Here is an 11,384-nt window from a genome sequence, read left to right as displayed (position 1 = left end):
AATTGTTCCATTTGCATTAGGAAGGGCAAATTTACTGGAGATTCAACATTTGCTCCTGATATCCAGGCATCCCAATGTTTTACAATGTGGTAGGCATGTCGGGTAAATGACATGTCTGGTTTCCACCTTAGGGCTCTGAACCTCCGACGAGACTGCTCGGGTGTTATCCCCATTCTGACTCTCGCCTTGGATTTAAACAGTTCATACTTGTTCATGTGTTCTTTAGGCATTTCAGCTGCCACCTCAGCTAAGGGTCCACTGAGCTGCGGCCTCAGCTCTACCATGTATTGGTCAGTAGAGATGTTGTACCCAAGGCAGGCCCTTTCGAAGTTTTCTAAGAAGGCCTCAGTGTCATCACCTGCCTTGTAGGTGGGGAACTTTCTGGGACGGGAAGTGGTACCTGGAGAAGGATTGCTAGGGTTTGTTGGTATATTCTGCTGGGCCTTTATCCTCTCCATCTCCTCCACATGCTTCCTCTCTTTTTCCTTCTCCTCCTCCTTCAGCCGCATGAGTTCTATCTGTCTTTCATGTTCCCTTTGTTTTTCCTCAGCCTGAAATTTGGCTAATTCCAGCTGTAGTCGAGCTGAGGATTTGGCCATTCTAACCTCTCTGTTTTTAACTAACTTTACACCCGAGGTTTAGAAATAAACAAACAAAACTTGGCTGTAAAATTTTGCTGTGCTGGAATAGAATACCTATTCTCTGATAGTGATTGTCAGCCTACAGAAAAAGACAATTCCCTTGTCTCTGCTCTGGGCCCAAATTAAAGCAAAAAACCTCCAACTACTTGGAAACCTGCTTACCCAGCCCAAAGAAGAAAAAAAATTTCTTTTCAAACCTGTGCTCCTTGTAAAACAAAAAAAAAATCAAAATCCTAAAAAAAACCCTGCCACTTTTGTCTCCAGGCAAATGGGTAGAGCACACACCCCCTATTTACTTTTAGGAAGAAAAGAAAAAAAAAAAAAACTCTGGGTTGGAAGACTGTGAATTTCCCTGCAGGAGTTAAGTACCCTGCCTCCAGGCAAAGAAAACCTGCAATTCACAAGATAATCCCGTTTTGTCTCTGCTTGGCCACAAAGCAGAGAGAAACCAAGCTGCTTTCAGTTTCAAAGCTGCCTTCTGGACTTCCTAAAAATTCCTTTTTAAAATCTGTATTTCTAGTTCAAAAAATCTCAACTGGATCTCAAAATGATTTCAGGTTAATCCCACCACTGTGCCACCATGTCAAGGTTCCTCCCCCACTCTGAACTCTAGGGTACAGATGTGGGGACCTGCATGAAAAACCTCCTAAGCTTATCTTTACCAGCTTAGGTCAAAACTTCCCCAAGGTACAAAATATTACACCTTGGACAGGCCGCTACCACCACCAAACTAATACTGGTTACTGGGGAAGAGCTGTTTGGACGCGTCCTTCCCCCCAAAATACTTCCCAAAACCTTGCACCCCACTTCCTGGACAAGGTTTGGTAAAAAGCCTCACCAATTTGCCTAGGTGACTACAGACCCAGACCCTTGGATCTTAAGAACAATGAACAATCCTCCCAACACTTGCACCCCCCCTTTCCTGGGAAATGTTGGATAAAAAGCCTCACCAATTTGCATAGGTGACCACAAACCCAAACCCTTGGATCTGAGAACAATGAAAAAGCATTCAGTGTTTTACAAGAAGACTTTTAATAAAAAATAGAAGTAAATAGAAATAAAGAAATTCCCCCTGTAAAATCAGGATGGTATATATCTTACAGGGTAATTAGATTCAAAAACATAGAGAACCCCTCTAGGCAAAACCTTAAGTTACAAAAAAGATACACAGACAGAAATAGTTATTCTATTCAGCACAATTCTTTTCTCAGCCATTTAAAGAAACCATAATCTAACACATACCTAGCTAGATTACTTACTAAAAGTTCTAAGACTCCATTCCTGTTCTGTCCCCGGCCAAGACGACTACAGACAGACACAGACCCTTTGTTTCTCTCCCTCCTCCCAGCTTTCGAAAGTATCTTGTCTCCTCATTGGTCATTTTGGTCAGGTGCCAGCGAGGTTACCTTTAGCTTCTTAACCCTTTACAGGTGAGAGGAGCTTTCCCCTGGCCAGGAGGGATTTCAAAGGGGTTTACCCTTCCCTTTATATTTATGACAGGCCCCTTCCTATTCTCCCTTGGCTCCATTCAAATAAGTCTCCCCTCTTCCCCCTTATAAGCCTAATGCAACCCTTGAAAGACCCCTTTTCTTCCCGCTGCCAGACAAAGACTCTGTGCATTCAGTTGCAGTGAGCACATTTCTCTAGGACCTTTCCAGGTCCCCTCTTCTCAGGTCTGGCTCAACGCTCTCTTTCCCTCTCCTTGGTGTAGGATTCATACAAGGTTCATGCGCTTGGCAACATTCAGGGCACACCCGTCCTCCTGCATAATCAAATCAAGCCTACCAAAAGCTTTGCCAGTATCCGTCAGGGTGCATCAGAGTCCTTTATGGATTTTACCAACAGATTGCAGGAGGCTATCCTCCGACAGGTGGATAACCCTGCGGCAGCTCAGGAGATCCTGTTAAAAATGGCGGTTGAAAATGCGAATGAGGATTGCCGACGTGCTCTCCAGGTGGCACAAGCTGCTGGCATTCTAGAGCTGTCGGACATGCTGCGGGCGTGCCAAAACATCGGCACACAAGCACATAAAGCTGGGGTTCTGGCCACTGCCTTGCGGAAAAGCGGGAAGGAGGGGAAGCGTTGTTACCACTGTGGTAAGGAGGGTCACCTTCAGCGGGAGTGCTGCTCATCGACGGCGCCTGCCCGCCCCTCAAAGAAGTGCCCCAAGTGTCAGAAGGGCTATCACTGGGCTAATCAGTGTCGTAGCGGGTCGGGAAACCGCACGACAGGTCTCCCCCAAACCCAGGGCCAAACGGGGGTGTTTCCCACTCAGACAACTGTTCCTCTGCTTTAAAATCCGTAGACTCCATGAGGGCGGCGACTGCCGGAAGTGCAGGGCTTGATTTGATTATGCAGGAGGACGCTGATTTTCAGTTGCCGGGGGAGGTTTGCGCCATACCTACACAGGTGATGGGACCTCTCCCTGCTGGATTTGTGGGTCTGGTTTTCCCTCGCTCACACGCTGGAAAACAGGGTTTTTTTGTCATCCCAGGGGTCATTGACGCCGATTACACCGGCGTTATTAAGGTTCAGGTGTGGACCCATCTTCCGCAGTCTCTCCCGCATGGACGGTCAATTGCACAATTGATTTTAGTCCCCTATCAGGTGCCAGCCGCAGAGGATCAAGCCTGGGGCGGGAACGGCTTTGGATCGACGCTGTCTCAGTTGCCGTCTCACAACACGTCCTCTCCACTTGTTGCTCTAACAATGTCGGTCCGCCCCTCGAAACCTCAGGTAACACTTCTCTTAAATAATGTTCCTTTTACAGGGCTGGAGGACACTGGAGCTGACGTTACGGTGATTTGTGATCCGGAGTGGCTGGTCGGTTGGCCAACAGTTCCTTCTAAAGAGTTGTGGGGGATCGGGGGTAGGAAACCCGGGCGCCAAAGTTTGTCTTGGGTCACGGTCTCTAAACCAGGAGGCCATGCCCTTGCTACAATCCGCCCTTTTGTACTCCCTGTCCACCTCAATATTTGGGGCCGTGACTTACTTGTAAAGCTGGACACCACCCTCGATATTAATATATAATGGACCAAAATCCTCCCTCACCCACCTTGCCATCTGCATTACCATTGGTATGGCAATCCTTAGAGCCCGTATGGATTGACTAGTGGCCCCTCCCCCTAGAAAAACTGAAAGCGCTTCATTCACTTGTACAATAATATTTGCATGCACAGCGCTTGGAGAGCTTCACTAGTCCTTGGAACTAGCTGCTGTTATTTTGGCCTTTCAACTTTTCGCTGATTCTCCCTTTAATTTGATTGTGGACACACATTATGTTTATCAGGTAATTGATCATTTACCCCTTTCCCTTATTACCCCTCAGGTCGATGCGGACCTTCTTCGCCTGTTTTTGTCCTTACAGTATCTCATCACCACTTGTAATTTCCCTTATTTTGTTGCTCATATTCGCAGTCATACCCCTCTGCCTGGGCTACTTACTGAAGGCAATGCGTGCGCTGATTGCGCGTTATGTGGTCAGGTAAATTCCCTCTTTTCTGACCCCATTGAAAGCCATTCCTTTTTTCATCAGTCTGCCTCTGTTTTGGCCCGACAGTTTCACATTCCTGCTGATCATGCACGTTCTATCGTTCATTCCTGCCCCCACTGTGCCGCTGCTGCCCCTACCTTTTCTTATGCCATTAACCCCAGAGGTACCGCAGCGAATCAGCTGTGGCAAATGGATGTCACTCATGTGCCACAATTCCGCCCCTATTCGTTTTTACATGTTTCCATTGATACCTATTCAGGATTCCTCTGGGCAACCCCACAGCGTGGGGAAGCCACTCCCAAAGTTATTCACCATTTGCTAGCCTGTTTTGCTGTTATGGGTCACCCGAGCCAGATAAAAACGGATAATGCCCCAGCCTATTGCTCCACAGCCCTCTCCACCTTTTGTGCCCAATGGGACGTCCGTCTCAAACACGGGATCCCTTATAATTCCACAGGCCAAGCTATTGTTGAACGTGCAAATCGCACGCTAAAAACCTTGCTCGACAAACAATTAAAACAAGGGGAGCTGTGTCTCTGAACCTTAGGAGACATTCAGCAACAATTGCATATCCTTTTGTTTATTTTAAATAATTTAATGCTGAACGCAGATCAGCAGACCCCCACGGATTGGCATTTTCACAAATCCGAGGTACTGGAAAGACCGCGTGTCTATTACCGTCAGCTGCCCAATCCGCAATGGCTGAGCCCAGTACCTCTAATCACTTGGGGTCAGGGATATGCTGCTGTGTCTCTCCCTGCAGGACCGTTGTGTGTTCCGGCCCAGTGTGTGCGACCGGCACTGAAACAGCATGGCGTGGCACCAGGGGCTGTTGAACCCCATACCGGAGTTTCAGCTGACCTTGGAGGAGAATGCGGTGCCTCCCGGGTCGACAACGGCGGGACGGAAACGGAGGAGGCGTAGCGTCCCAAGCCAGCCCGTGACATGGGGAGCAGTAAAAGCATTGGTCGCTGCGGCTCAACGAAGACTGGCAGCAAACCAACAGCCAGAGACTTCCGAGACTTTGTTTGTGGCAATTCTCGCCCAAATTACTGCTAATTCTGTATTGACTGTATGCCTTTTGTGCCTGCTATTTCCTGTAGGGGTTGGCTCGGGAGCACTTTCTCCGTTACGGGCCCGAATGACATATAACCTATGGGAAAGATTGGCTTCAATAGCAAATGTTACCCACTTTTGTTTATCTGATTTTGTAGCAGCCGAAGAATTGTTAGGTACGTGCCTTATTCCAGTATGTCATCACCCTGAGGAAATTGGGAATGAGATGATGCTCGCTGCTTACGCAAACCTCTCTTCCCAGTACTCTAGCATGGCTAATTAGGGCCCGGCCAATTACACTTTACCTTCTTAAGCTTATTTTTTGCTGTTGCTGTGTGCAATGTATTTCCTTTTTGTTAAGGCTTTGTCGAGACCCACCCTGGCAGGCTCCACGACCTTGTGACCTTGTCTGTCTGGGAGTTAATTGGCTTGCAAAAGCAAATTGATGGCTACCATGAGATAGCCAAGCACAAATAAAAAAGGAGGGGATGTAGGATTCATACAAGGTTCATGCGCTTGGCAACATTCAGGGCACACCCGGAGTGTTGTATAGGAGCTGTGCACACACAGCTCTTCTCAAGGGCATGAACCTTGGAATCTCGCCCAGATGACATGAACCGTGGGAAGCCTCCCAGGACTGGGCTCAAGGCCCGAGAGCAAGGAATGCGGTAGATAGAAACTGGTAAATAAGAATGTTAAACAAAGCCAGTGTATTCCTTTTATCTGTTGGAGAATGTAATGTGCGGGGGGAGAGAAAGAATAAAGGGGAAGGTGGAATGCTGACAGGCAGAAGTTGGTTGGCAGACCAGCTCGTTTGCTTGCTAAAAGCTCTGTGCTGTCTTGTATTTGAACCGCAACACCTTGGTGCTTGCTATAACCAATATTTGGAATTGCTTCTCCCCTCTCCTCATATGGGTCCGGTCCTGGGTGCTTTTCTGGTTCCTGGGTCCTCCACCCAATGTGACTTCTCACTGTGCCAGGTACACAGGACTGTTCCTTGAGGAAAAAGCAAGGGACAGTCCTGTGTCCTACAAGCTGGCAAGGATTGTAAAGCCCAGTACACAAGGGACAATAAAGTAAATAAAACCACTCCCAGGAAAGGAATGACACACCCACAAATAACAGAATAACAAAGGGAGACTTTAATGGGAATAGGAAAATACCATCTGGGGAAGAAAAGTTTTAAAGTTAACTAATAATTTATAAACATTAATAAATAAGCCATTCCCTGCCTCCCAACACTCAAACTCTAGCTCTCCCTGGCACCTTCTCAAGGCAGAGGGTAGGCTGAGGCTGAGTTTCCTAAGATGCAGGGCTGCAGCTCTGTGGCATTAGCTGATTTAAGCAAAAGTCATGTTATTTTATCTTCACCCTTTGGCAGGGCAGAGCTGTCTCTTGTCTCCAAATGGGCTCACTGGTTCCCTGGTCTAGAATTCTCCTGGAGTCTGGGCTGGCTTTCAGTAGCTGGTGCTGGATTGGATCTCTGTATCTCTGTGGGATGCTGGTTACTATAGGGCTGGAGCTACCTGGTCCAGGCATCTTAGAGTCTCACTGCAGTGCAAAACTTCCTTTGGAGGCAGTGTGAGTTTATCTCTCTCCCAGCTTCTACACCAAAACAGAAAGTGAACTCTCTCTCCTTTGGATAAAGTCAAGCTGTCCCCTCACAGATTACCCCATGCAGCAGCCTCCCTATTGGCCTTTGCAGATGTGTCCTGTTCCTTCTATCCCCACTCCTGATTCTAAGCATGCTAGGAAATAGAGTCAGAGAGCTCTGGTAACCATTACTGCTAAAGCCCTCAAGGATGTTTGCAGCTCCAGGAGCTGGTAAAATGTCACATGGGGATTACACATAAAAGTGACATTGATTGTCACTCTTCTTTTATCCCCTGGAAATCATTTTCTTTCACTCTCAAATCTAATCTCAATCAGAATGGAAAAGCGTAACCTCTTGAATCTTCTTCTGCAGTCCTCATTTTCAGTCATTTAAAAAATATATTGTACTCTATGGCACTAATGCAATTTTACAACTTCATGACTTTTCACAGGCATTAGTGCATGTGCGGTAGTTTATAGCCCATTAAAAATTCTGGAAGTGAGACGTACAGCAGTCTAAGATTGTCATAGCCTAGATAAGTGGAGGAAAACCACACTTTCTATGCAATAAAATCAACATAATATGAGATGGGTGAACCAAAAACAAAAATATTTTTATATTCTCAAAGTGCAAGGATTCGATGTTAAAATAAGAACATTTATTTTGGAGGTTGCTCATTAAAAAGCTATCAAGCATGTCACATTTTTAGGCTTTTATAATATGATATAGTCAGCCATCAGCGCAAGAAATAAATGAGATCCCAGCTAATGCATTCAATTTTAAAGGTATTAGACAGAAAGAGAATACATCAGTAGTCAATGTACCCGTTGTACCTTTTTGATTTTCATGAGTTAAAAGTTACTACCCTCTCCTAGAACAGTAAAGTCAGGGCTTTTGATTTTTCATCGGACAGGAGTTGGGGTGAAGAGGAGATAATCTGGGGATAATTGTGCCTTGTGGCAAGAGGGAGGGTGAGTGGGAGGGGCTGGTTTGGGAAAATGAAAAACAATGAATCAGGGTGCAGAGGGAAATGTAAGTTCTGTTCTTTGGCTATTAGGCCTGGTCTATACTACGAGTTTGTCGGATTCAGCAGCGTTAAATCCGAATTAACCCTGCATCCATCCACAAAATTAAGCCATTTTTTTGACATAAAGGGCTCTTAAAACCGATTTCTGTACTCCTCCCCAACGATTACTGCTGAAATCGACATCGCTGTTTCGAATTAAGGTTAGTGTGGACGCAATTCGAAGGTATTGGCCTACAGGAGCTATCCCAAAGTGCACCATTGTGACCGCTCTGGACAGCACTCTGAACTCTGATGCACTGGCCAGGTGTACAGGAAAAGCCCTGGGAACTTTTGAATCTCATTTCCTGTTTGGCCAGGCGAGCTCATCAGCACAGGTGACCATGCAGTCCCCAATCGAAAAAGAGCTCCAGCATGGACCGAACGGGAGGTACTGGATCTGATTGGTATATGGGGAGAGGAATCCATGCTATCAGAACTACGTTCCAAAAGATGAAATGCCAAAATATTTCAAAAAATCTCAGAGGCCATGAGGGACAGAGGCTACATCAGGGATGCAACACAGTGCTGCGTGAAACTTAAGGAGCTCAGACAAGTTTACCAGAAAACGAAACAATCAAACAGACACTCTGGGACAGAGCCTCAGACATGCTGCTTCTATGCTGAGCTGCATGCAATTCTAGGGGGGGGCACCACCACTACCCCACCCCTGTCTGTGGACCCTGATGATGAGGATTTTGCAGATGGGGAAGATGAGGAGGAGGATGACGAGCTTGGGGAGAGCACACAGCACACCTTTCTCCCCGACAGCCAGGATCTTTTTATCACCCTGATTGAAATACCCTCCCAACCCAACGAAGCCGGAGAAGGGACCTCTGGTGAGAGTGTACTTCCCCGCAATTAGCCATGCAGGGGGGTGTGGGGGGGCATTGGCGCTGAGCAGTTCACGTTTGGCTAGCAGGGATCTTCCCTGATACCAGCCAGGTGGTGGTGGGAGGGGAAAAGCGATCATTCCAGAGAATTGGATGGGGGGAGGGGGTTAGTTTGGTTTCTGCTGCTGCACGTTAACAGGAAAACCGCAGCACTAAATGGCCAACTCAATGGGCTTTGCTTGGTATGGGAAAGGAGGGGGCTGCTGTTATGAAGCCGAAAGACTTGCAGAAGCCGAAAGACTATGGCTTACCATGGCTGCCTGCAAGCTGAATTCTGTTGCTCGGCCCTGCGTGTGTGATCTCTACCACCAAAGTCGCAGGCACTCAATATAAGATGGAAAATGCGAACTTGTACCAAAATCACATGTGCTATGTAATGTGAATAGTGTTGTTCACCGTGAAAGAGTATAGCCATTGTTCTGTAAAATGTATCTTTTTAAATACTTCACTCCCTTTTTTTTCCTCCAGCAGCTGCAAATGTTTCAAGCCTCCCTCCTCTGTCCCAAAGGCTATCTCAGATAAGGCAGCGAAAAAAACGCACGTGCGATAACATGTTCTCTGAGCTCATGCAGTCGTCCAGCACTGACAGAGCTGTGTGGAGGGACACAATAACAGAGTACAGGATGGTGGCCAATGAACGTGAGGAGTGGTGGTGGCAGGAAGATCAGAGGAGGCATGAAGCAACACTGGGGCTACTGCGGGATCAAACGGACATGCTCCGGTGTCTGGTGGAGGTTCATGAACGGCAGCAGGATCACAGACTGCCACTGCAGCCCCTGCTTAACTGCCCTCTCTCATCCCCAAGTGCCATAGCCTCCTCACCCACATGCCCAAGAACGCGGGCTGGGAGGCTCCGGGCACCCAACCACTCCACCCCAGTGGACAGCCAAAGCAACAGAAGGCTGTCATTCAACAAGTTTTAAAGTGGCCTTTTCCTACCCTCCTCCCACACCTCACCCGGGCTACCTTGTGAGTTATCTCCCTATTTTTATAAGCTATTAATAAAGAATACATGTTTTTTTAAACGATAGTGACGTTATTTCCTTTGCAAGCAGGCTGTGATCGAAGGGGAGAGGGCGAGTGGCTTACAGGGAATTTAGAGGCAACCAAGGGGGTGGGTTTTCTTCAAGGAGAAACAAACAAAAGTGTCACACAGTACCCTGGCCAGTCATGAAACTGGTTTTCAAAGCTTTTCTGATGTGTACCACTTCCTGCTGTGCTCTTCTAACCACCCTGGTGTCTGGCTGTGCATAATCAGCGGCCAGGTGATTTGTCTTAACCTCCCACCCCACCATAAACGTCTCCCCCTTACTTTCACAGAGATTGTGGCGCACACAGCAAGTAGCAATAACAATGGGAATATTGGTTTCGCTGAGGTCTGAGTGAGTCAGTAAACTGCGCCAGCGACCCTTTAAACGTCCAAATGCACACTCTACCACCATTCTGCACTTGCTCAGCCTATAGTTGAACAGCTCTTTACTACTGTCTAGGGTGCCTATGTACAGCTTCATGAGCCAGGGCATTAAGGGGTAGGCTGGTTCCCCGGGGATAACTATAGGCATTTCAACATCCCCAACGGTTATTTTCTGGTCTAGGAAGTAAATCCCTTCCTGCAGCTGTTCAAACAGACCAGAGTTCCTGAAGACGTGAGTGTCATGAACCTTTCCTGGCCATCCCATGTTGATGTTGGTGAAACATCTCTTATGATCCACCAGTGCTTGCATCACCATTGAAAAGTACCCTTTGCGGTTTATGTACTGGCTGCCCTGGTGATCTGGTCCCACGATAGGAATATGCGTTCCATCTATAGCCTCAGCGCAGTTAAGGAATTCCATTGCAGCAAAGCCATCTAGTGTGACCTGCACATTTCCCAGAGTCACTACCTTTGATAGCAGCAGCTCAATGATTGGATTGGATACTTTCATCACAGCAACCCCCACAGTAGATTTACCCTCTCCAAATTGATTACCAACTGACCGGTAGCTGTCTGGCGTTGCAAGCTTCCACAGAGCTTTTGCCACTCACTTGTAAACTGTTTACAATGGTGTTTACAATGGTCATAACTGCTGCAGTGAGCTGAATGGGCTCCATGCTTGCTGTGCTATGGTGTCTGCTCCTGCTCGGGCAATCCAGGGAAAAGGGTGCAAAACTATTGTTTGCCTTTGCTCTGATGGAGGGAGGGGTGACTGACGACATGGCTTACAGGGTTGGATTACAGGGAATTAAAATCAACAAAGTGGGTGGCTTGCGAGAAACAGAATGGCCCCCTCAAGGATAGAACTCAAAACCTCAAGGATAGAACTCAAAACTGGGTTTAGCAGGCCGTTGGTTTCATGGAGGGAGGGAGGAGAAAATGAATACAAAAGAAATCTGGTTTATTTCTTGTTTTGATCCACTTCATCTATCTTTATACATCTTGCTGGCAGTAGACTGTGTAGTACAACTGCTAGCCATCATCATCTCCTGGGTGCTCAGCAGAAGACGATGCAGTAAGACTGCTGGCCATCGTCTTCTCCTGGCTGCTGATTAAAAAACAGTGCACTGCCGGTAGGACTGAATCGCCATGAGATGAAACTTAAAAGGGTAATGACCTGGCTGAGTCACTCCCACGTTTGATCAGGCGCCCCTTACCTCATCGAGGTCG

General features: G+C 47.2%; 1 pseudogene; it reads left to right on the top strand.

Moving 5' to 3' along the window:
• Positions 1 to 4,115: 4,115 nt before the first annotated feature.
• LOC140908781 (uncharacterized) lies at positions 4,116 to 9,663 on the top strand (annotated as a pseudogene).
• The last annotated feature ends 1,721 nt before the right edge of the window (positions 9,664 to 11,384 follow it).

Source organism: Lepidochelys kempii, chromosome 3, assembly GCF_965140265.1.
Source record: "Lepidochelys kempii isolate rLepKem1 chromosome 3, rLepKem1.hap2, whole genome shotgun sequence".
NCBI lineage: Eukaryota > Metazoa > Chordata > Testudines > Cheloniidae > Lepidochelys > Lepidochelys kempii.
This window is presented reverse-complemented; position numbering and strand designations above follow the sequence as displayed.